The sequence below is a fragment of the Tachysurus vachellii genome, chromosome 5 (assembly GCF_030014155.1).
Source record: "Tachysurus vachellii isolate PV-2020 chromosome 5, HZAU_Pvac_v1, whole genome shotgun sequence".
Lineage (NCBI taxonomy): Eukaryota > Metazoa > Chordata > Actinopteri > Siluriformes > Bagridae > Tachysurus > Tachysurus vachellii.
Window position 1 is genome coordinate 14960264 of NC_083464.1, and position 25136 is coordinate 14985399.

A 25136-nucleotide genomic window follows, 5' to 3' on the forward strand; every position below is an offset into this window, starting at 1 on the left:
TTTTCTTTTACTCTTACATGAAAGAATTTCAATTAAAATGAATCCCATCAAAAAAAAAGAAGCCTAAGTTCATACAACACTTAAATAAATAAATAAATAAATAAATAAAAGGAAACAAGGCCAAATATTTTAAGAGGTGGTGCCTGAGTCTGAAAGAAAAAAAATAAAATAAAAATAATAATAAAATAAAATAAATAAATAAATAGTTGGTGGTTAATAAAAAAGTGGGGTTTTTCTTTGGTCACAAAGTGCTTATACTTATACCATTGGAATCTGTACAATCTGGTTGTGTTTGTATCGTGTAATGGTCGATTTCTTGTGTCTTTGTATTTTTTTTGCTTGTGGCTTGTGTGTTTTGTTGTGTTCACAATGTTTACTACGCAATTGTGTTTTGTTTAGGTGGAAATGTAGTCTTACAGCAGAGCTTCGTTCTGTACTCTTAGGGATGTATAATTTCTGTCTTGGCTCGTCCACATGGTTTTAAACTTTCTAATATCTGAGATAAACAAGAAGGACATATATAGAATCTTATGATGATTGCCCAAGCTGCAGTGGTCTAGTTTTGGTTAGTATGTGCCCACTGTAGCCGCATATTCGTGGCTGGCAGGAGTGGAACCTGATGTGCTTTCTGCAGCTGAAGCCCATACACAATAAGGTACACCATGTGCATTCTGAGATACTTTTCTGCTCACCACAGTTTTACCAAGTGGTTACTAAATCCTTCCCATCAGCAAAAACCAGCCTGACCATTCTCTTCAGAACGCTCTCATGGCCAAGGCATTTCTGCCCGCAGAACCGCAGCTCACTGAATGTTTTTGTTTTTCACACCATTTTGTGTAAACTTTAGAGGCTGTTGTGTATGAAAATCCCAGGAGATCAGCAGTTTCTGAAGTACTCAAACTAGCCCATCTGGCACCAACAAACAGGCCAAAGTCACTGAAAAAAAAATTATTTTTCTCCTACTCAAATTGGAACGTTAGCAGAAGCTCTTGACCTGTCTATGCTTCATGTACTGCACTGCTGCCCCAAGCTTGGCTGACTGGATTTTTGCATGATGTATATTTAGGTTGAGATTTAGGTAGCTTTTTAACCCAACATAAACTCTGCAGGCAGACAGCCAAGGCAAGGTTTAAAATAAAAAAGTAAAAATTTTAATGTCATTTCTGGTAAAAATATTTTTGTGTATGCCAAAGCTTGTTATATATATATATATATATATATATACACATAAGCTTATATAAGCATTTTGCTCTTTATTAAACACATTCCTTTGCTTTCTGCTGACTATTCTGCAGTGAATGCCAGTTGCTTCTGCATAAGGTAGCTTTACTTTCATGTCAGATATTCTGTGACTGCAGTTGAATTTTGTTTATAGTTTGCAGGTGGACCCTGAAAATGTGAAGCCTTTGTGTTTTAGAGATGATGTCATTATTGTGGATAGCAAGCTGATATTCTCTACACTTATAATTTACTATTATCATACTGTTTGATTATATTGAAACAGATGAACAGTAATATGTCATCATCCTTGCTTTCATTTTTGCATGGAAACCCATCTATTCTTAATAAATAGTTTATATATTTATATACAAACTGTACTGTCTCTCTTCCTATTTTCACTCCTGGCAGCCTAGTGGCGGTTCCCATAGAGACGGGCTTAGAGCTAGCCGTGGCAGATGGAGGGTGAGTTGGAGCTCTAAATTTGTCTCCCAGCATCCTCTCCGAGTACAGCAACATGCTGGCAGCAGGAAGTGGGCAATCAGACTGACCTCGGCACGTGAGTGGCACTGTCTCATGACCCCACCTACCCCTTGCAGGGTGTTCAACATGTTCATTCAAAATAAACCGGCAGCACTGGCCGACCCTTTTAAATGCCACACTACAGGAGTCAAAGGCACAGCTCACCACCTGCCCAAACTGGCAGGGACATCAATGCCATCATGGAGCAAAAAAAAACATCACCACCCTGAAGGACTTTACTGAAAATGATCGGAATCCACGACAAAGACCATGGCTTCATTTTTCAGCCAAACACATGAATGTATTTACACTAAAGCAAACAGCTTAAAAGGTGGACATGTGCATTATTTATATTGAGGTAAAAAGTCTCAGTATCACAATCCATCCTGATTTAATGTAACCAATATTAAACATCAGGAAGCAAGACTTATGACTAATCTATAAAAAAAAACAAAAAACAAAAAAAAACACACACACAAAACCCAGACACAACCTGTTTGCATCTTGTTGCCTCTTTAAATCCATGCCAAATCTTATGGTTAGCTCCAATTACAGTATATAAAATGAAACGATTTCCTAAAAGGAGAGGTTTAACAAATGAAAAAAAAATGGATCTTGCATACAATAGCAAAGTCAGGCAAACAAATGAAGGTTCAAATGAAGGGGAAAAAAGCAGGAAAATTTATTTTTGCAGAGCTGCACTGCTATGAACCTGAGAGCTGAGACTGTTCCAGAAAAGCTGGAGATGCAAAAAGCTACTTTCCTTCTCTGAGAACATGCTGAAGAACAAAAGTTTCATGATCTCAAGGATTGAGATCACAAGTTAAAAAAAGCAAACAAACAAACAAAGCAACATCTACTACTGCTGGCTGAGCTGTGAATGGAACAACATATGAACAGCATTCAGAAAAGATAACAATTCATCTAATTTACAAGCAGTGTCGGTCTCATTCATTTATTCTTTGGAACAATTGAAGCTGCTTTCACTGCCAAGTCGCCCACATCAACTTTCGATGCGGTCCCGTCAATCGCCTGCTCCCTGCCTTTTCAAGTGTGACGCCGAGAATCTACCCACATCAGGAAGTGAATGAAATGCAGCCACTGCCAGTGAGAACGTGTATGAATCAGACACCCTGCTGCACCCTAACGAACGAGAACAACCGCCTCCTCAGCCGCCACAGGGCGCTTTGATAAGGTTAGTCATCCTTCGGCGGTGCTTCAGAGCCTCTTTAGTTTCTCCTTACAGTCACCTCTCCACTCTCCCCTTGCTTAACCTTCTAGAAACAAATCAGGGTTAATGAGTAAGTCTCACTATGCCTTTCAGAAGTGCCCTTTAGCTGCACTTCACTATCCTTTCCGTGATGGAGAGAGAGAGCTAAAGAGAGAGAGAGAGAGAGAGAGAGAGAGAGAAAGAGAGAAAGAGACAACCAGCCAGCCAGACAGACAGAGACTCGTACTGGCAGTCACGGACATTAAGGATTTAAAAAAGGAAAGCTGCAAAGTGATGACTGACAACAGTTTTCATAACTTAGAGAGTGGATCATTACTTCAACAGGTACCATGTTAATATGACTGTTAGAAAATCTATTGCCTTTAAATATCACGACAAAGGCTCTCATTTCAGATAAATATTTGTGTTAGAGCAAGTGTGTGGATGTTCCTGGGTTATGATAGTCTAGCACTAGGCCAACTTCACTTTTAGGAATGTGGTTCATGTAATAACAAATGTAACTCAAAGTATGCTGAGAATACAGCATAAAAACATGGCACATCAGCACAAGTTCAAGTCAAAGGATAAATGATCCCCTAGTCTAATAGTACACGGAAACACTGATTTCACGCCAAGTATATATGCCATAAGAGTTCACCCAAGTACTGCTGTGTCATGGACTACATTCTTAGTAACTCAACACCCATTTACAGAAGTAATTACAAGTACACGCAATTACCCCGTGTAGAAACCACCTCCGCTTCTCTTTATTTCAAATACATTAGAGTACTCACAGTAAAAATAGGCTTGTAATTCCGCTTTGTGTCAGCTGTTCAAACACAACAGTGTATGGAAGAGGAGAGCCAGAAGGCAGTGCAATCCTCCACCCAAGTCCTCCTGCTCTTCACAGCTACAGCATGAATGAGAGCCACCAAGTGATACAGCGGATATGAATGTTTGCATTTGAGTGGGTGTATTTCTGTGAAATAAGTGAGGAGAAAAGGAGGGGGAGAGAGAGACAGAGAGCGAGAGAGAGAGAGAGAGAAAGAGAGAGAGAGAGAGAGAGAGAGAGAGAGAGAGAAAGAGGAAAATAAGGTGTAAAACAAGGACACACACTGTCATTGATGCAAAGCACTGCTCTTACACAGCACTGCAGTGCATTTTTGGCCGGTGTGGATCGCCACAGTTTAGCTAAAATACACAGTTCTGAGCTGAATATTTGAGGAGAATTGTTCTACGTTAGCTCACTGAAGCTTGTTCTTACTCAAACGCAGAAGCTGTTACAATTATAACAGCAACTTTGTAATAAATCTAAAACAAATACAATAAAGGAAGCTGTCTTGGCTTCTGCGGGAGGTTCCTCATGGAAACACTAAGGATTCGCACTTCCCAAAAAACAGTTTATGCTCAAGACTTTAAATGAGGGGGGAAAACCAGAGTACCCAGAGGAAACCCTAGAAGCTTGGGGAGAACATGAAAAATCTGCACACACACAGAGTGAAACTGAACTCGAGCCCGTCTGACACTTTCCACTTAATGCAATTACAAATAATGTACTCATTTTAATGCCAGGCTTTATAAAGTGTATCGGTCCGCTTAATTAACTGCATTCAAGAAGCGGTAAACCCAAAAACATCTGTGGTTTTACTCAGTAAGCAGGATATGTTAACTTCAGTTAATACAGACTGAGACTATAAAAATGCATAGCAGGTGACACGGCATTCCCAGATGTGTCTCAAATGCATTTTCTATCTGTTAAGAAAACCTAGCAGTGATGAACAGCTTTAATTGTTGATAAATGTCCAAGTGTGTTTATGTGACTCAGACAGCTACAGCACATAATGTTGTTGGCTGAAATAATGACACAAGAATAGAATAGATTGTTGTAGAAAATACTAGGCCATATTTTGGAAAAGTGTGTTGGATCTAAAAATATGTCTCAAAAGGGGATTTCCCACTTAACTGAAAAGAAGAGAAAACATTTCCTCACTGCTTACCAAAAAGAAGAGCAGTGGAAATGTGTCCAAGAGGTTCTAAGATGATCAGGACCTAAAATGAGGTCTAAACTGTGGTCGACCTCCTAACACTACAACTACAATGTGAAGTTTAAATAAACAGCCTATAACGGCCTATCCGTTATCCCATGTGTAGAGGTCAATAATAATGAAAAATAAATATAGAAATAAAAAAAATCTGTTATTCATTCATTTATTTTCAATAGCTGCTTTGTCTGGGTCACAGCAGATCCTGAGCCTTTCCCGTAAACACAAGGAAAGATGTGGAAACCCACCAGTCCACCACATTCACACACAGCATACGTCTAGCATAGCCAGTGCAACTACTGATATATTGGAAGGTGGGAGGAAACTAGAGAATCCAAAGGAAACCAACAGAGAACCACGGAGAATATGTGAAACGGTACATTGAGTAACCCGAGCTCAGGATCAGACCCTGGAGCTTTGAGGCAGAAATGCTATCTCCCGCGCCACTGTGCTGCCCTTCAGACACTCGTTTCAAGTAAATGAATCTTAGTTTCATTAACATTTATAAATTAAGCTAAATCTGTAACAGTATTCATACTGCAAATCATCACACAGACCAAACTTATCTTACTTGTTTCTTGGTCATTTTAACCCTCTCACTTTCCATCCCAAGCTTAATGCCAAGTTAAATTACACAGTATTTTTGTACTTGTACAGTATATTATTGACTTGGTGCTAGAGTTGCCTCATGTTACCCAAGTAGCTTGTAGCTTACAACCTGACGACTTAATGACCTTACTCAACATGTTTTGGTACAAAATCACAGGCTGTGTATCCTCAGTTGTGACTCTTGGCCCTCAGCATCGCCAAATGTTTATATTCACAAGCTTTGTTCTCTGTGTGTGCACTCGTTCTTGCCTCTCCCTCTACTTCTCCATCTCTATCAATCATGCTCAAAGAGTGTGTTGTTGGCGATAATGGTCAGCTGTGTGCAGCACATTGTGCACCCCATTGTGCATGCCCTGTAGCAGTGACCGTATTGTGTGCGGCTGAATGCAATCTCTGTGGTCATCGGCATCACCCTGCCTGGACCACACACCACACATCAGCCATACTGTACTCCTCTGCGAGGGGAATTCGCACTTCCGTCACCTTTGTCTTCTGTTTTTCCAAGAGATGGGGTTGCTGAAAGACAACAGAGGCTGTGTTGGCGTGAGCAACGGGATGAAGCTGCTTGCACACAGACATGACAGACTGTGCCATTAACTGTAATTCATCCCTCAGAAATGGCCTCTTTTTCAATATTAAAGGTTATATGAAGCACTGATGGCTACAGGTTTCCAGTATCTTACTGTTCCTCCATTTTTTCCACAAGTTCTTGAATTGATCTCATAAAAGCAGAGGCAAGAACATGGCTAACAATAAAATGCTTTCTGCTTCTGAGAGCATCAGTGCTGATGCATTCTGGCTCCAGCTGTCTTACAAGAAATGTACTATGAAAATGCATCATGTGAATCTGGTGACAAATAGAGAATGCAATAAATGGTGTAAAAATAATTTGAATGGCAGCAGTTGAACGGCACCTTGTTAATATCCTGTGGTCATTTGATTCACATTTACAATTCTAGTCAAATTGTGCAAGAGATATTATCAGCTAGATAACTAAATAAATGCACAATACTGCACTGAAACCAATTAAAAAAAAGAAACTAATTGTGGCTCTGTGCTTTTATTCAGACCTAAACCCACAGGAAGAACAGTTGGTATCACTGCTGGAAAAGCCAGATGTTAGGGCATCATTCAGAGATGGTCAGATGGATCCCTCCACCCCCCAGATGTTGCAGCAGCTGAGTGCTAACTCGCTTTACTCAAGACGACGGGGTTAGATCTGTGATATCTGTCTTCTATCCTAATGACTTCTGTTCCTTTGGGATTCCCTAACCTGCTCTTATGCAACTGCTTATGTAATCCTTTATTCAGAGTAAGGATGCACCGATAGCATTTAAAGACTCATACTCATTAAAATATGCTCTGATACAAACATCCAATATCTGACATATGTGACGTAAACCTACATCGCAGAACTAATATACAGACACAAAATTACAATGATCTGGACATACAGTATGTCACATCATTTCCTGAAAATGAAAGCAAAACACAGCGCAAACTCTGTTCTGCGGAAAAGTCAAGAAAATGATCTAACTATCAAGAGAAGTAATCTGAAAAAAAAAAAACAGCTTAAACATAAAACTCAGCATGAGGCTTTCATTAGCACAGCAAGGTGCGAAAAATGTCTACTGACAACCTAGGTGAGTGAATATTACACAATATACTGTTCCAGATCTTTTTCAGCCACTGACAATAAGAGCTTCTGATGCAATAAAAACAACAAAATGTACTTTCCTTACACCTGTACAGAAGAGAAACAAAACCTGCTCTTCTCCACTGCAACCCTACTTGATCCAAGGTAACTAAGGTAGCTAACTGATTAATAACAGGTTACTTATTTCAGTATCAGAATCAGAATCATGTAGTACCAAAAATAAGTCTGTGGAGCCAGTTTCAGAGTCAACTACTGTATATTGGGATATATTAGGAAACGCTTACATAAAAAATGCATAATGCACCAAATCTCTAAAGAGTGTCAGAAAGTCACTAGCATCTCAGACTGTCATGCTACATTTAAAGCCTGTCAAAAATGACTAATCCTTAAAGAAATGGAGTTTTGGGTTGTCTTATAGTTGGGTTATCTAATTTGCAGAGGCAAGCAAGGTTGCTCACTCTCCCAGCCTCCATACAATAGCCTAGTCTCTCAACTGTTTGTGTTCCCTGACAGAGGGTGTGTTGGGGGCTTGTTTTCAGAGCCCACAAGACACAGGAGTCCTTTGTCTTCCCTCACGTCGCCACACAGTCTCACTCAAAGTGCATGGCCTGAGGGTGGCGTTGCAGAGAGCAAAAATAGACCCCATCCTGAATGTATAAACATCAACACCTGAAGAGGTAGCAACCTCCACAACCTATTCACACTCGATTTCATTGTGGGCGAGGGAATCATAACTGACCCACCACACTCGATCTCAGGCATTCAAGCCAACAACAATGTCACTTATGACCTCTTTTCCCCCAACAACGGGACAATTTGCCATAATTACTCTTCATTGTGTGGCGACAGAACGATCCGTAACTTGTTATTAAATGTTTTGATAGCATTGTTGGGCATGTAACGTGGTTACACATGCTCTGAAGGGGGGCGACAGACTTGGCTTGCCAAATGTTCATATCAAATTTTATGAGGCACGTTTATGTTGTTTTGGCAGGATGCTGAACTGTAATTTAGACTAAATTATTGGTCTTGGACTCTACAGACAGGCACACAGATGGAATATATTTTTATGCTGGTTTCCCAGAAAACCCTGGGATCTGTAAAAAGTGTTAAAGGTAAAAATGGAGCTTTCTTAGAAAAACATTTGCATGGGGATTTTATGTGTGTAAACACAGAAAAGCAAAGTGATAGAGTCTAGAGGAGACTTGTAACAGAAGTAGGCCTGAAAAAAAATCCACACTTCAATCAGCTCAAGTCAGAATTCAGGTCTCATTGTTCATCAGGTGTTACCATACAGTGATTGACATGTCTGAGAAAGACTCGCCCTCTTGCCTTACTACAGTGCTGAGACTGCTTTCCATCCGGTACAACAAAGGCCAGGAAGAACAGAACATTCACAACATGACTAGTAAATTGCCATGCACAGATACACCCACTCATACAGCAAGCTTCACTGAGCCACATCCTAATGGACTTCTCAATGTGAGTGCTTTGTTTTCTTTTATAGGAGATCAATACATTTCTTCTTTGGACCCGACATCTGATCCCATAAAGCTCTGACAGACCTCCCCTCTGTGATCTCAATGCATTGCATTAAACCCAAGTCTTATTCTCTCCAGGGTAGGGTAGGGCAGTTATATATACAGAAATAATAATAATAATAATAATAATAATAATAAAAATAATAATAATAATTACCTAGATGTACAGTTTTAACATTGATGTGGTTCATTCAGAGTGTCGTAGCCATCTCCACTGCTTATACACTTGAGAACCTCAGAGTAAAGTAAGTTTAAATATGATTTAGTGGTACAGGCTAATATGACAGTAAAACATCTGTGTAGCCACAACTCAAACAAGAGGTAGTGTGAGTTCACATTTAGTTAAAAATGTTATTTTAAAAAAACAACAACTCTACTCTGATGCCCTATTGATTATGACCAAGAAAAGATCTAACTGGGAAAATAATGAGGCTAACCTGAAGAACCAGATGGAGGAAAAATATATGAGAGCAAAATGGTGAAAGCTATGAAGATGAGATGAGATAAAATAAACCGTTTGGCATTTTAAAAAAACTTCTATCAAAAGAAACTGGCAACCGTCATGGCAGTCATTATAGGAATCTAAATAAATGAGGCAAAAGTCAGAAGGTTTGAATGAGGAAGTTTTTTGATGCGTCATACGCAAGAAGAAACAAGATATTTATAGAAAGAGGAAGTTCCATATTTAGAAACCACCCACGGATCTCTTTAAACCTACTCATTTCGCCGTCACTGCATGGCAAATGAAACTCGAAGGAAACCACAAAGAAACAATTCTACAACATTCCTTCAATCAACAAAGGCATGGCCTATATGTCTAGGAAGTGGTCACAGAGGCAGGTACTGTAGTTGGTGTGACACAAGAAAGTGCATGAAGTGTGGGGGCGTGATAGTGAGACCGGTTTCACACGCTGTGGGTAGAATGTTCAAATAAACTGCTGCTTGATTTTTAAAGCTTACTGAGTCAATCCAAGAATCTTTTCAAAGCCTATCTTCACTAGCTGGCCATCACTGGAACATCTTAGAAAATCAATATAAATAAAAACACGCAAACTGCACATAATTTTACTGTTAAAATTGTTCAAATCAAAGAGCAAAGTTAACAAGGAGACAAAGCTGCATCTTAGCTCATCTCCTCCATCCAACGTGCTGCTGATTTGACTTGATGCGTTTTAGTAACCTGCAGCAAACGTTGCACTTCGGTGCTTTCTTAGTTTTAGTAAATCTAATATTCAAATATTTGTAAATATTTAAAAAAATAAATGAATAAAAAAATTCATTACCAGTATAGAGCATAAGAGTACATAAAGTTTGTAGTTTGTCAATCCACAGATTCTTCTATTCTCTGTGGTAGTTAGTCATTTCAAAAGGTTTTGATTTTAAATAATGTAAGATCTTACAGTTAGCAACAAACTAAATTATTGTAGTTTTTGGAATACTGAAAAATTGTTCAATTATGGGCATACCTGGCAAAATATAGCATTGATACAGATTTTTTTTATTTTCTTAAAGCTAGAAACTATAAACATATTTTGTTTAAATAGCCACTCTTCACTCTGTCAGTGTCTGCATAAAACCCACTTTAATTTACATGACAATATGCTGAGGTGCAAGAGGAGCTCCAAACTGAATGAAGCCCTCGTTTTAATAATAATAGCTGACAAATATTTGCATCATTATCTGAATAATAAATACTGCTATTGCATTAATTAGGATTAAGTACTCCATAAATCAAGACTTTAAACTAATTAAGCATTAGAACTATGGTATAAATAGTGCTTTTAAAAAACCTCCTGCAGCTCCATCCGCACAGGAGACCCTACTTGTGGTCTTCACCCCAAGAGAGAACCTAAGCTTTAGTGGCAAGTGAAGAGCAGGTCAGGAGACACTGTGGCTTTTCTAATGAAAATGCTAATTCAATCTGTTCCATAAACAGGCCTCAACCTACACCTCCACGCTATACAAAACACAAAGAGTAGCAGAGGGTGAACATGGAACACTGCTCTACCGTATACTGTACACAGGCTGAAGAACAGGCTGCAGAATGTGAGCCAACTTCCAACCACAAACGCCCAACCCTGCTGGGCACTCAGAGGCCCTGCTAAGTGGGAAGCATACTCACACCAAAGTCAATTTATCCACTCTGTCACCTCTGCCATGCCTACAAGCACCTCCATTCATACACATGCCAGAGAGCTTGCACTCAGGTCCCTGAGTGACATTTTACAGCAGTGGCTAGCATGTAGCACTGAAGCAAGCTTTGAGTAGTGTACATTTATGCTGCTTAAATGTGTGTCAACATGCCATCTGCCATGATTTGCATTAAGACGGTACACATGACATCACATACACAAAGTCCTTCTGTTTTCTAACAATAATTCTTCTTGTTTTAAACACATTGTTTTTAGGTTGACACATCGGTTATTAAATTATTATTACAACAAGGCTGATGGAGTTAATGTCACCTCAGTTGAGCAATTCATGCTGAAATGCTCATATGTGATGACTGTTACAAAGGGTAATAACTCACTGATTCATTCATCTTTACTAAGTGCTTTAACCCATTCAGTAAATCCCAGGAACACTGCGCAAGGCAGAAGAATTTCCCCGGATGGGACACCAGTCGAATGCAGGCCACCATGCACACACACATATATACCTGAGCCAATCCACATATATGCATTTGTTTAGGTGATGCAAGGAAAGCAGAGAACCCAGAGGAAACTGTGCATGCATGGGGAGAACATGCAAAAACTCACACAGTAATTCGATCTCAGGATCAAACCAAAGACACTGGAGCTGTGAGATGCCAATGCTACCAATTGTACCACCGCACTGCCAAGATAAGATGCCAGAGGAAAATATTACAAAACCGCAATCTGCCTTCTTCAGAAATCTCATAGTCCCATAGTTCTCATTACACAAACTTCAGAAATTAGACTGAACGAGCCTTAACTTAATTCTACATTAAGACATACAGATGGCTCAGCTTTATATTCACTCTCGCAAGTCGGCTCTGTTTTCATAGAAAGGCCTCCTCTGACAGGAGAGGTTATTTCTGTTCTCATGCAGGTCTCCTGGCTCACTATTACAGCATGCTGGTAAAGAGAGACGGCAAAGCACAGGGACTACACTATTCCTGTGCTCCACTATGGTACTCTTCAGGGAGCAAAACACACACACACACACACACACACACACACACACACACAGACAACACACGCACAGAAAACACACGCACAGACAACACAAAATAAAGTAAAATAAATATTATGTAACAGTTTCAGGACAGTACAATCTTAGTACTGTAGTTTTACTTTATTAGATGGTCAGCATAAAAACTGCACAATAAGAGCAGATTATAGAAGAAACATCATAAAAAAAGCACAGTAAAAATACTTAAATACTTCAGTGAGAATAGCATAAATGTATAAAACCTAGAAATGGTTGGTGACTGTAGTGTAAGAAGAGACGTATTTGATTAACATACATCTCAACTTGAGCAACACACAACATTTGCTCCATCTTGTGCAGTTCTAACTGTGCTAAGAGTTTGTTTTGGCTTTACTTTGCTCAACCAATTTCACAGCAAGTCACATGAGGTCAGCTACAGGGAATACACTGCACTGCTGAAATAAACAGAACTTCACTGGGGATCTAGCCAGTGTCAACACCTCTATACTGCTTGGCAACAAAGTGCTAAGTCCAGAAAACAAGTCACTTCTCTGGGCCATATCTCGCAAGAAAGCAGAAAAAAAAAAAAAGAGAGAGTGATATACGCACTCGCAGCAGTATCAGCCATATCCAGAAGATCTCCAGCTCGCTGTGACACATAATATGTCAGTAATAATGTCCCGGGGATGTGCTAAGGGACTGCAGGGGGCTCTCAGTTACAACTGCAACTGGCCCACTTTTCTCCGTCACATGGAAAGAAGTGTGTCAGAGGAGCAGGAGCTAACTCGCCACTGATCTGAAATGAGGTCAGAATGGACACTTGGGATCCAGACACACACCCACAAATACAGGCCCCCCCACACACACATTTAGGGATGTTCAAACAGGAAAACACCACACAGACACTTAACACTAGTTCTGTTCTATGATTCAACTTATATAAAACACATAAATTGGAGGTCACACAACTGAAATAGTGAATTAGTATGCCCATTTTATGCATGCTGACAGGGAAAATAGGGAAACTGAATATCTGCACATCATGCCAGAAGCGTCAATGTGAAATTACAACGGTTGGAAATAAGTGAATCTAAGGTCACATGACCCTTGTCAGGGGGATTGGTACCCTGCTCTGGCAGCTGTCATCAGCTCATAAAAATCTGTTGAAGGGAAATCTGACCCTGCATACAGCATCCATGCCTCCTCCCTGCAGTTCTCTTACAAACCTTCTAACCCTCCAGTCCTTCTGCCTGAGTCCAAGTCTTTCTAAGAGCTCAGTGAAGAAGTCCCTCGAGGGCTTTTCTCTAATGAAAAATGCTGGAGAACGCATTTCTCCTGTCTGGGCTCTCTAACTGATCACTTACTCAGAACCTGCACAAATAAGACAGGAGACTCTTTTATAAACGAAACATAGGCTTTTAGATACCAGATACTTCACAGAATGTGAAATCCAAAAAAAGCAATAAAAATCACATCTGATATTCAAAGCTCAAAAACAATGAAACAAAATAAGCACTTCATGCTGAAAATCATGTGCAGAAGTATAAAAAGTGTTTCACTCATATAGATGGCATATAAACTGGCAATGGCCCAAGGTTCTGTTTCCTGTTCAAATAAATGTATAAGATCGAAATAAATCTATGAATTGATTAAAACCAATTGGTATTAGAAGTAACTCTAGAGACATGGAAAGTGGGGTCAGAGGCGCCATGAAGCATAATTAGGGGTCTGTGATTTTATCATTTTGTTACAGTAGTATTAAAGCCATGAGTCTATTTGACTGGTCACTTGAATTGAACGGATTTAATCCAAACCTCAAAAACTCAGTAGGACTATAAATAACGTTATCTTGGACCAAATACATCCGTTCACTGGAAACATCAGGAATAACGAGCTCTACGGCTCAAGATATTATTACACACATTAAATAATGAGCTTAATATATAAATTGTTGGAAAAAGGTTCATTAATAAATCTGTACTCTGTATAAATGTGTAGTTTTGAATACTCTACATTTATAAATAGGTGTCAGTGAACTGAAAAATGTTTATGCTGGAAGAGACCTGGTGCTGTACAAGTGTCAAAATTTTCAAAGACAGGACAGGTTCAGGAACCAGTAAAACCTTTTTCAGAGATAACTAGAATATTTACAGTGCTAACAAAAAAACAAAAGGAGTTTTTCTCATTGCGCCTTTGCCCTGATCAACCACTTGGTTAATTACTAATATTTACTTATTATAAATATTCATTTTAGGTGCAGACAGACAGATAGACAGACATAGATAGATAGACAGATAGAAATAAATAGATGCTTTTTACTCCCAGACGAATAAATGAAATAAACACACGACACAGACAGAGCTATTGGACACTCTGCCACTCATGACGGCACTGAAAAGAGCGTAGTTTACCCTTCAGGTGGCCATGTATTTAATAATCAAGTAAATATTTTTTACTTCTTTTAATATTTTTCCTTATTTCACTGCTTTTCTGAAGCATCTGTTTCTTGTTTTACTTCTGCTTTGTTTTTGATTTACTTAGATCTTAAAAGCTCTTGTGTCCTGGGTTCAATCCTGAGCTTGGCTGAGTGTGAGTGGAATTTTTTTTTATCATGTTCTGTCTATGTCTGTTATATCATGGTTTCCTCTGGCTTCTCTGGTTTCCTTCCACCACTCAACATCTTGTATGTAGGTGGATTTAATAAAATGCCCCTAGAGTCAAAAGTGGGTGTGTGTGTCTGAGAGTGAAAGTGTAGTATAGTAAAGTGTAGTGAATCTATACAAGTGCAGACATGAGTGTAGACAAGAGTATGAATTTGATTAATGATGGCTCAGTTTAAATGCTGTGCCTCAGACGTGAACAGGTGGTAGAATATCGAACAGCAAATTTCTACTAATTATTTTTCATCTTATTTTAACACCTTGATTGCACTAAAAAAATAACTTACTGAGATTTAATCAGTTGTGAGTGAGGGGTCTACTTCAATCCAGCACACCCACCTGTGTGCCTAAATCACCTAGTTCACCTAGTGCTTTAACAGTTTTTTTAAAAGATATAAAAAGCAACACGCTCCTCGCCTTACATATCTCACCTTTTTTTAAAAAGCAAACTGGAGTAGAGCTCTAAATCTGATAGTCATATAATGTGTGTGTGTGTGTGTGCGTGTGTGTGTGTGTGTGAGTGTGTGTGAAAAAAAAACGAGAGAGAGAGCGAGAAAGACTGAGCGAAAGTCAGAGTGTGAGTCAGGGAGTGAGTGAATGAGTGTGTGAGTGAGTGAGTGAGTGAGTGAGTGAGTGAGTGTGTGAGTGTGTGAGACAGAGAGTCAGAGAGTGAGTCATAAAGTGAGTCAGAGAGTGAGTCGGTTCAGATAGACATAGATAGATGGATAAATACTTTGAGTATCTACAGTATAGAGAGTCAAAGAGTGAGTGAGAGAGTGAGTGAGTCAGTAAGTCAGAGATTGAGTCAGAGAGTGAGTGAGTCAGAGTGAGTTACAGTGAGTGAGAAAGAGAGGGTATGAGGAGTCATGAAAAAGCTTATAAAGCTTATAGTAACAGAGGTGTGCTATTCAGCCTTGGGCATCATGTGTAAGGCTGCATCGGATCATCTGTTTAAGAATAATACATTGGATAACATGAATACACTAGATATGTAAAAGCATCATCAAGTTAAATTTTATACTTTCAAAGATTTTGCACCTCCAAGACAGGGGTGAATAAACCCTTAGCCTGGGATAATTGACTTTATGGGAACAACAACAACATTGTTTGTTAATGTAAAGCACTTCCTGATGTGAAGCACCTCAGCACTGTAACTATAGAGCATGATACAGATTCTGAAGCCCACAGCCTGCTCTGGTTGGCATGTTATTTTTCTGGATGGATTAATTTGCATACACAGATGAGAGATGACAATCTTTTCAGGAACACGCAGGAACACAGAAACATAAAATCCAATCCAATGTGCTTCATTAGAAACTGTTAAGATAATATGGTACAATAGAATATGATAACTGAATGTTACAATAAAATCTTTTGGTTTTGATATATTGTGGGCATCAGTATTTTTATTATAATGCCCAACATGTCAGTTACCCTTCTGTATCAATGGATTTTTAATATGTATTTAAATGGGGGGCATGGTGGCTTAGTGGTTAGCACGTTCGCCTCACACCTCCAGGGTCGGGGTTCGATTCCCGCTCCGCATTGTGTGTGTGGAGTTTGCATGTTCTCCCCGTGCCTCAGGGGGAGGTGTACTCCGGTTTCCTCCCCCGGTCCAAAGACATGCATGGTAGGTTGATTGGCATCTCTGGAAAAATTGTCCCTAGTGTGTGATTGCGTGAGTGAATGAGTGTGTGTGTGCCCTGTGATGGGTTGGCACTCCGTCCAGGGTGTATCCTGCCTTGATGCCTGATGACGCCTGAGATAGGCACAGGCTCCCCGTGACCCGAGGTAGTTCGGATAAGTGGTAGAAAATGAATGTATTTAAATGAATCTATTATGATAATATTATGATTATACTAATTTATTAATGCATTTTTGAACAAAACCTTTAAAGTGTGTTGAAGTTTTTAAAAAGCTAAAATTGTTTTGGAAAGATTTCAAATAAGATTCAACTGCATAAGAAGAATAAAAAAATCAAATAATGACAGATTAGGAATAAACAAAACGTTGAAAATCCAAAAAGCATATAAAGCAAACAAGCATGAGGATGAGACTGAGAATTTGGGTTATCCCAGACCACAATATTTGATATCCTAGGGCTTCCAGCTCTGACTCATATCCAATAATCTCAGAGGCTCAGTGCAGTAAATCTAAACGTGAAGCTATTGGCTTTCTTTCCCTCTGCTATAGTTTCATAAACTCTTTCTTCAGTGAAGGGCTAAAATGCTGGTGGGGGACCAGGGCCTTTCCCTTCACTTTTCTCTGCCCGTTTCCTTTCCTCCTTCAATCTACTCGGAAATCAATATGTAGAACAGTAGTGTGGAAAAATCTGCTCAGTCGTCAGAACTGCCTCTGGTTGATTGATTACTTTTTGGGCTGAAGTCACTTCATCACTTCATCAAAGAATTAAAAAATAAAACTACACTTAGCTTGTGTAGGCCAGTGGGTAGAAAGTTGTGAGTCAGCATTCGATAAAACATATCTGCTTCCTTTCACATGTGCACTCTAAAGCCAAATTAACCCCCAGTATGTAATAGAACAAAGATTACAACAGTGCAATTAATCATCCATCAGTCAGTCAAAAGATTCCTGTCACCACTAACACTCTCGCTCTCTCCCTCTCTCTGAGATGTGGGAAATACACACCAGCTTGTTTACACCAACTATGACAACACCCTATGTTCACGCTAGTAAGTGACAAAGCAATGCTCACACTATAATGTACTTGTGAGACACAGAGCCATAATATCAGCCAAGCAGCAAAACGACAGTGCAAAATTTTCTTAATACAACAAATCTAAACTGATTATAGAGACATAAACAATTACAGCTTGGAAAGATGCATCAGAGATGATTTCTGTGTCTGTTGAGTGTAAATAGATCACCATTCTTTGCTAATCTGCAAAGTAGCATGAAGCGGAGAACAGATCAGATAAATCTGGAAATGCACTGGATAGTGCATGCAGTGCATTAAGTAACAACAACAGCATTTGCTATACATCCAGAAGAGACAAACTACAAGAGAAACAACAACGTGTGAATGTAAGGTTACATACTGTACAAACTCGTAAGTACATGTGTATCAAAGAATAGCTAGAAGCTGAATGATTGACATTCTGCTAGATCTGACAAAAGTGTTCTGTGTAGTGTCCCTATGGGTGTCCTACCATAGAACTACATTCTGAAGCACCGAATCTACCACTAAATCATCTCTCTCTCTTTCTCTGCTCCCTATAGTGTTCCTGAATTCAGTTCTAGTTTGTGGTTGACCGCTCATGGACATACTCTAGAGTTTGTTCAAGCACTACAAAGTCTCTCCAGTCTGTGAGGCCCTATGGACCTTCGCATATTTCCTGTCTGTTTCCATTAAACTGTGCTATTAAATGTAAAATATAACCAAAGCATAATAAAGACGACTACAATGAATGCAATCAAGGTTTCTTTAACGAGCAATCTGATAGAATGCCAGATTAACATCCTAATCACTTCAAGTCCAGTGAAGAAATGAGGCTTTGGCACATAAGTCAAAGAGAGAGAGAGAGAGAGAGAGAGAGAGAGAGAGAGAGAGAGAGAGAACCCCAGTGGGACCCACCAGCTTCCGTCAAATGTCTGCCATTTTCAACTCCCACTTATCAATCAGAACTTGTGCTTGATGGTCATGATGCTTTTAGATGTTTAAATGTCCTGTACAAGAATGGAAAATACGACAATGTGGAGTGCTGACAGTGAAAAAGCTCCGTCTTTGGAGAACTGGGTGTTGTTTTAATACTGCATCTTTCCCAAACACCTCCCTTTCTTCTACACAGATCTGTCTGGAGGCATCAGCCACAGCCTGGATAAAGTATATTTAGAGAAAGTAAAGTGTTTGTTCACATATACGTCTCCACATCCTACAGCAAGCACACAATGAAAGCCATCATCAGGCACACAGCAAAGTATAGTGCCTATGCAGAAAAGATTACACACTGATTTTGTTAAGATGATCATTACAGTCAATTCCATGCTTGTTTTGCTCCATACAGAACCCAAATTCAGAAATAATCACCTGAAACATGAGACTAAAAGTGAAACTGATGAGCTTCTGTCTGTTTGCAAAACACTACAGAATGCAAATTGCAGTTCTGCATTCTGGAATTCATGCAGGAGAAACAAAATAGAGCTAAGATCCTCAGAATGCTCGCCAAACACCAAGTGGTGACCACAATCAGAGTGCATGAGTGCATTTTTCACAGTAGTAGCTGATGCCAAAGCCCAGATGCTCTTGTGATTGTCCTCTGACCAGCATCAGGGTTTTCCCTGACATAAATTTAAGTTGGCCGCACAAGTGGGGTTTTGTCTGTCTAAATGGAACGTGAGGATTTTTTCCACCAAACTGCCTAAAAAAACCTTGTATCTTTATTGGCTCTATCCACTGTGGTGTTGGTTAGAGGATAGAAAACACACAGAGCAATATTTTGTGCTCACTTGCCATATCTACCCTGAGCTGCCTGCAGATATGACCTTTCAACTTTTCTTTCATGCGTTCCATTCATTAATTTATCAGTAACCATTTTATCCCAGTCGGGGTCATGCGGAATAACCCTCTGGCTCATGAGGAGAAAAACTACTCTATAAAGTATGCTAGTTTTACAAGACAATACACACACGACAATTCTGCGGGTATGAACATATTATACGCAAAACAAAGAGTCCTGAGAAAAAGACTTTCATCAGAAAGGCCACACCAATATAACCAATATATCATAGCATGCAAGACTTAGCTTATTGTAGCCACTTATCAAAGCAACAAGAAGCTAGATCCAGTGCTGCTGTTCAGAGTCCATTTCAGTTCATTTTAATGAGAAGGGAAAAGTTGGGTCTTGCACATCTACTCTTTTCTTATGAGCCACTGCAGACATTTATAGTGTGTTTCCATGGTTACTGGATAGTCTGTCAGCCTGTATTTCTAGCAGTATGCTTCATTTTTTGTGAATGCTTACTTTTAATGTTTCACAAAGAGATAAAGATAGAAGAGATGGAAAGAGAGAAGTTGAAGCAAGCCGATGAACCTGGCATGACATTTTCATCTGAGACTTCATTAACATAGTAACTCAGACACATTACCATGTGGCTCTCAACAGAAGAGGCCCATTTTATTCTGTTTGAGGACCATCTACCTTCTCTTAATTTAGATAACTCCCACTGTCCCTTTCATCTCGTCTACAGTTTTATCAGTCCAGGAGAACAAATCCATGAAGACTCTGATGTGAATTACGCAACACCTGTCACAAGCACAGGCTCAGATGGGACATTGCTGTATACGATCTGCCTACCTCAGGGCTTTCAGTTTTTTTCCTCAAAGATAATTGTGATGTCTCAGATTCTCTCATGTTTTCCACACGAATGTGTAACGTACAATATTTATCTCTCTTCATTCCTTGTGTGTGAAGCAAAATATAAATGATGTGGTGGCCTCATCTGGCATCTGAGCTGTTAGGAGGCCTGAGAAGTTAGTGGGCACTATAAGAGACCTGAATCATAAATCTACATATTTGTTTTTAAAACACCAGCAGCATGCACGCTCCAAATACTCTATGTGGTTAACTGCAGTTCCACAGGATGAGCTCATATAATGTGTTAACAATGCAGATCCAACTATAGCTACGATTGCTACGGTGTGCGTGGGTGTTTGTTTGTCAGATTGTTTCCCTCCACAAAATCTTCCACTCAGGCATGGTGTAATGCAATGTTATTGGATCCTGGTCTTAATGAAATTAAGTATTATTTTAAACTAGTAAAATGAGCTCATTGTGAAAGAAAGGATGTAGTAGTAGTTCCTTCTGGAGTCTTAAAGGGATAGCAAGCTGAAAGAAAACAAAAAAGTTAATTTTTTAAGCCTCACACTATACTGAGCACAGACCTGCAACAGGAATAACGGGAGAAATAAACCAGCATTTTACTCATCAATGTCCAAAAAACCAACTATTAATGAGTAAAAGCCCTGTGATGGGTTGGCACTCCGTCCAGGGTGTATCCTGCCTTGATGCCCGATGACGCCTGAGATAGGCACAGGCTCCCCGTGACCCGAGGTAGTTCAGATAAGCGGTAGAAAATGAATGAATGAATGAATAATGAGTAAAAGTAGTGAATACTAGGAATAGTTCAGCTCTAACCAATTATAAGCACCTAATGTACAGTAAGCATTCTATGTAGACAATGAGCACAGACAATTACCTAAATCATTTACTTCATACAATACGCATCATTAGCCAAAGTACTTATTAGGACTTAAACAGCTACTCGATAGCTTTAATACTTGAAATTATTGGCAAAGAATTTAGATATTGATTTCTTTTATAAAGCCTGCTAAGGCAAGCACTACGTCACTTCACCTCACACCACAAGCAGCAAAGCTTTTAGAATCAATTTAAACCAGCAGCTTTTACATTTATGGCATTTGGCAGATGCCCATATCCAGAGTGACTTACATTTACCTCATTTTACACATCTGAGCAGTTGAGGGATAAGGGCCTTGCTCAAGGGCCCAGCAGGGGCAACTTGGTGGTCCTAGGATTTTGACTGACAAACAACACATCGTTTCTTTTTTAAAACATACCCAAATATATATCTAAAAAAGGTTGGTTCAGATGGAAGGATGTAGGAGTCAATACCAAAAGAGTCAATTCCCTGATAACAGGCACTACACGTCAGTTCCAAATCTTTAGACGCAAATTCACACACTGAAAATGATTCACCATGCAACACTGCAAGCAAAAAAAAAAAGAAAGTAAACTTAGCATCCAAGTGCTGTATATTGAGGACAATGGCCTTTTTTAAGCTGACTGGTCGGAATTGAACAAATTAGAGAAGAATACAGGCAAGACCCTCCTCTGTGCAACCAGTAAAGATGTAAGTCATTTCATGGCCTTATGTTGGTTAAGGTGTCTGGTTTAAAAAAAAAAAAGGCTCAACATGTGGTTGATAATTGTTATGAAAGATACAACATTGTATGGTCGTTTAGTAAGCATTGCTAACGCAGTAGGATTTGTTGATTTGATTAAATTCCACAAAAATAAGTAGATTGATCCTACCATTCAGTCATTTTCTAAACCACTGACCCTTCTATTCCAGGGTACTCAGGGCACAAGGCTTAATGGGGTGCCAAACTATCACAGGGCACAAATGAACACTCATACAGACAATTTAGAGATGCCAAACAGCCTACCATGCATGTTTTTGGATTTAGGGAGGATACCGGAGTTCCCAAAAGAAACCCCAATGCACTTGGAGAACATGCAAACTCACAAGGTGGAGACGGGAATTGAACTCCATACCCCAGAGATTCCACCATGTTACTAAGCCACCATACCCCACCAGGAGATTAATCAATTATCAAAATAATTGTTATCCTCAGATGCAATCGTTTTACTGCAAAGACTCATATCCTAACTTCTAACAACCATGGACTGAGCTTTACAAAATCTCAACCAGACCAATGCTAGCTAGCTATTGTATTAGCTTAAAAAAAAGAAAAGGATATGTTTTACATTTATGACATTTGGCGGACGCCCTTATCCAGAGCGACTAACCTTTATCTCATTTAAACAGCTGAGCAATTAAGGGTTAAGGGCCTTGCTTACTGTAGGTGCCCTGGAGTGTCAGCTTGGTGGCAGTGGGATTCAAACTCACAACCTGTCTTTTGCTCTTGTCTAAAGGCTTTTGCCACATCATGCGATTAATTATTGAAGGTAGAATTTTTTTTTAAATATGTTCCTTTGGTTCTAAAGCAGTCTGGTAGAAAAGCTTTCAGTTTGTCTATGGGTTTTCTACGAGTATCATACTCAGACATGTAGAGCATGATACTTCTCATACCTCAATGCTGCTTTAGACTAAAGTGTAAACCACTTTTCTGTAAATATTGAGAAAACTGTGGACTGCTTGGTTAGGAAACACTGCATACCTGGCCACTCGCCCAACCTTATTTGGAAGGACCATACACTCTGAACAGAGCCAGGCTGTTTGCACAGTCTACCACTGTGTGTATGTGTGTGGAGGATACACGACTACATCTCCCACACAGGCAGACAGGCACGCACACACACACAAACTTTTACTGTGTGTGAAACCCAGCTGAGACTCTCTTTCAAGGACATTCATAAAAATATAGGGCTTCCTAGAGTATAAGTGAACAAATCGCATGTCTGTGTTTACAAGAGGGAGACCCACACAGAAGACATAACATGGTCATTCAGAATATTCATTAAATAGTAAATAATGTTGTTGTTACTCATTTATAATGAGTACAAGAATGCAGAGACATTTTGATGCTGTACCTTAGACCACGAAACCAACTTGCAAGGAAATAAGGAACAGGCTTTGATTTTTAAGTTCTTGCCCTGTATTATAAGAACATGGGATATTTCCTTTTTTACATTAACAGCATAGTAATCTCGGTCTTGCATCCTTAGATAAATCCCTCCTCCTTCACTAGAACTGGCTAAGACTTTATGGCTAACTCAATCAGTTCTTCGATTGATTCGTAGGCGTTAAAAAAAGAAATTAATTCACTCTAACCACAGCAACCTACAGTACATATTTTCCAACAAATACTTTATGCTATACTTTCACTGCTCGACACTCGGTTTCATTTCACTGTTGTATTCATTGTTGTGTCCATGGATGTGGTTTAACGTGAAGGGAATCTATGCTTTAATAATTAACAGGTAAAACAGGTAAGTGCCTGTGTGACTGCTTGTTCGTGCCCAAATTAGAATTTATTTTTTTTTTTTTTTACAGTTTCAGTTTTCAGTCATTGGCTTCATTCCCTAGACACACAACAGGAGATTAATTCATGCCACTAGTGTTAAAATGTAGCAGTGTACTGTTGTCAGTTATTTTACACCTCTGTACTTTTTAATACTGATACTCTTATGCAACTCAATATGGAAACATAAATCCCCAGGATAGGCAATACGAAATCTTATTGTACTTTAGTACTCAGCTGTAGAATTTGATAAAACTGAATCTTACATTTACATTTACATTTACATTTATGGCATTTAGCAGACACCCTTATCCAGAGTGACTTACAACTGAGCAACTAAGGGTTAAGGGCCTTGCTCAGGGGCCCAGCAGTGGCAGCTTGGTGGACCTGGGGTTCGAACCCATGACCTCCGATCAGTAGCCCGACACCTTAACCACTGAGCTACCACATCCCCCGTGAATCTTGTTCACATGACAACTACAGTACCCTCCTCTATTCTAGAACAACTCCTTAATGAATAATTAAAGACTGCTAAAATTATCTGCTCTTTAGGTGACCTTACCTGGCAGCAGCAGGCACAAACACAGCTATGGGAATCATGAAACCTAGACAAGAGAGTGATGAGATAGTAGGATATGTGAAGCTGCAGTTCTACATGTGGAACAAAGGCCTCAGACAGAACGGACAGCCTGGTACACTAAACACATCCCACTGATCAGTGCATTGTATGGATTCACAGACTCATACTCCTAAATGTACAGAAATGATTGCCATCCATCATGAGCAGTTAATAATGCAAAATTACTAAACATGATAATTAAATATAAAATGGCATTAAAGCATAAAATCTGGAATAATTTAAGAATTTCTTTTAAAACCTGATTTTTCAAAATATTTTGCTAGATGCACCAAATGCTTTTTGGTATTTTTTTGTTTGTTTGTTTGCTTTTTGTTCTTTAATGATCAAAATCTTTACAATTGATATTTTGTGATCGTCCCTAGGTCCATTATTCCATTATATGAGAACCATTTATGCTCCTTCATAATCTTAAGTTTGAGCATCTGGATTTTCATCACAGGTTTATAGTAATGTTCAGGTCTGAGATTGAGGTGATTATTACAGTGCATTGGTTTTGTGTTTCTTTAACCATTTCAGTATTGATTTGGAAGTATGCCTGAGTCATCATCCTGCTCAACACTGTGGCCAAGTCCTGGCAGGAGAAACCAGGAAGCTTGGCATACTCCCAACAGACTCAAAGCATCAGTGATCCACCCCCATATTTTTACAGCGGGTATCAGGTGCATTTCATTGTGTGCAGCCCTGTAGTATTGCCAACATTTTGACAGTGTGAATGACCAAAAAGTTTGACTGTGGTTTACCCTGACCACAACACACAATGGCAACTGTAGCTCTTATAGCGATGTTCAGATGCTGCATTGTGTCAGATTCAGTCAGGATTTTTTTTTTTTCCAATGCTTCAAATGGTGTTATGAAAATGGTGTTTAACGGATGATTATGGGCTCATTTCTTCTTTATTCATCATCCTCACAATGTGAGGCAAAGTTTGCTAAAAGGTGCAATTCCTGGGAAATTTCATTCATGTGAAACCTCTTGTTAGGGTCCATTATTATAAAATATAGGCCTAATATAAAATAAACATTACTGCTCTTAATGGTATACCTTTTTATGTATTTATACATACACATTACCTGATTTGTGCAGGTAAAGAGACATCTGTTTTAAAGTTCTTTAGTCA

The 25136-nt window shown here is 39.2% G+C and overlaps 1 protein-coding gene across 2 annotated transcripts in view; it reads right to left on the minus strand.

The window, feature by feature from the left end:
* LOC132845728 (transcription factor HIVEP3) overlaps nt 1-25136 on the minus strand; it is a 49413-nt gene that overhangs the window by 15802 nt on the left and 8475 nt on the right. Inside the window, exon 2 of one of the 2 annotated variants that reach the window (XM_060869949.1) lies at nt 3745-3929. The exons of the other annotated variant lie outside the window; for it this stretch is intronic. The gene's annotated coding sequence lies outside the window, so the exon portion shown is untranslated. The remainder of the gene's footprint in view (nt 1-3744; nt 3930-25136) is intronic. 2 annotated transcript variants of the gene reach the window in all.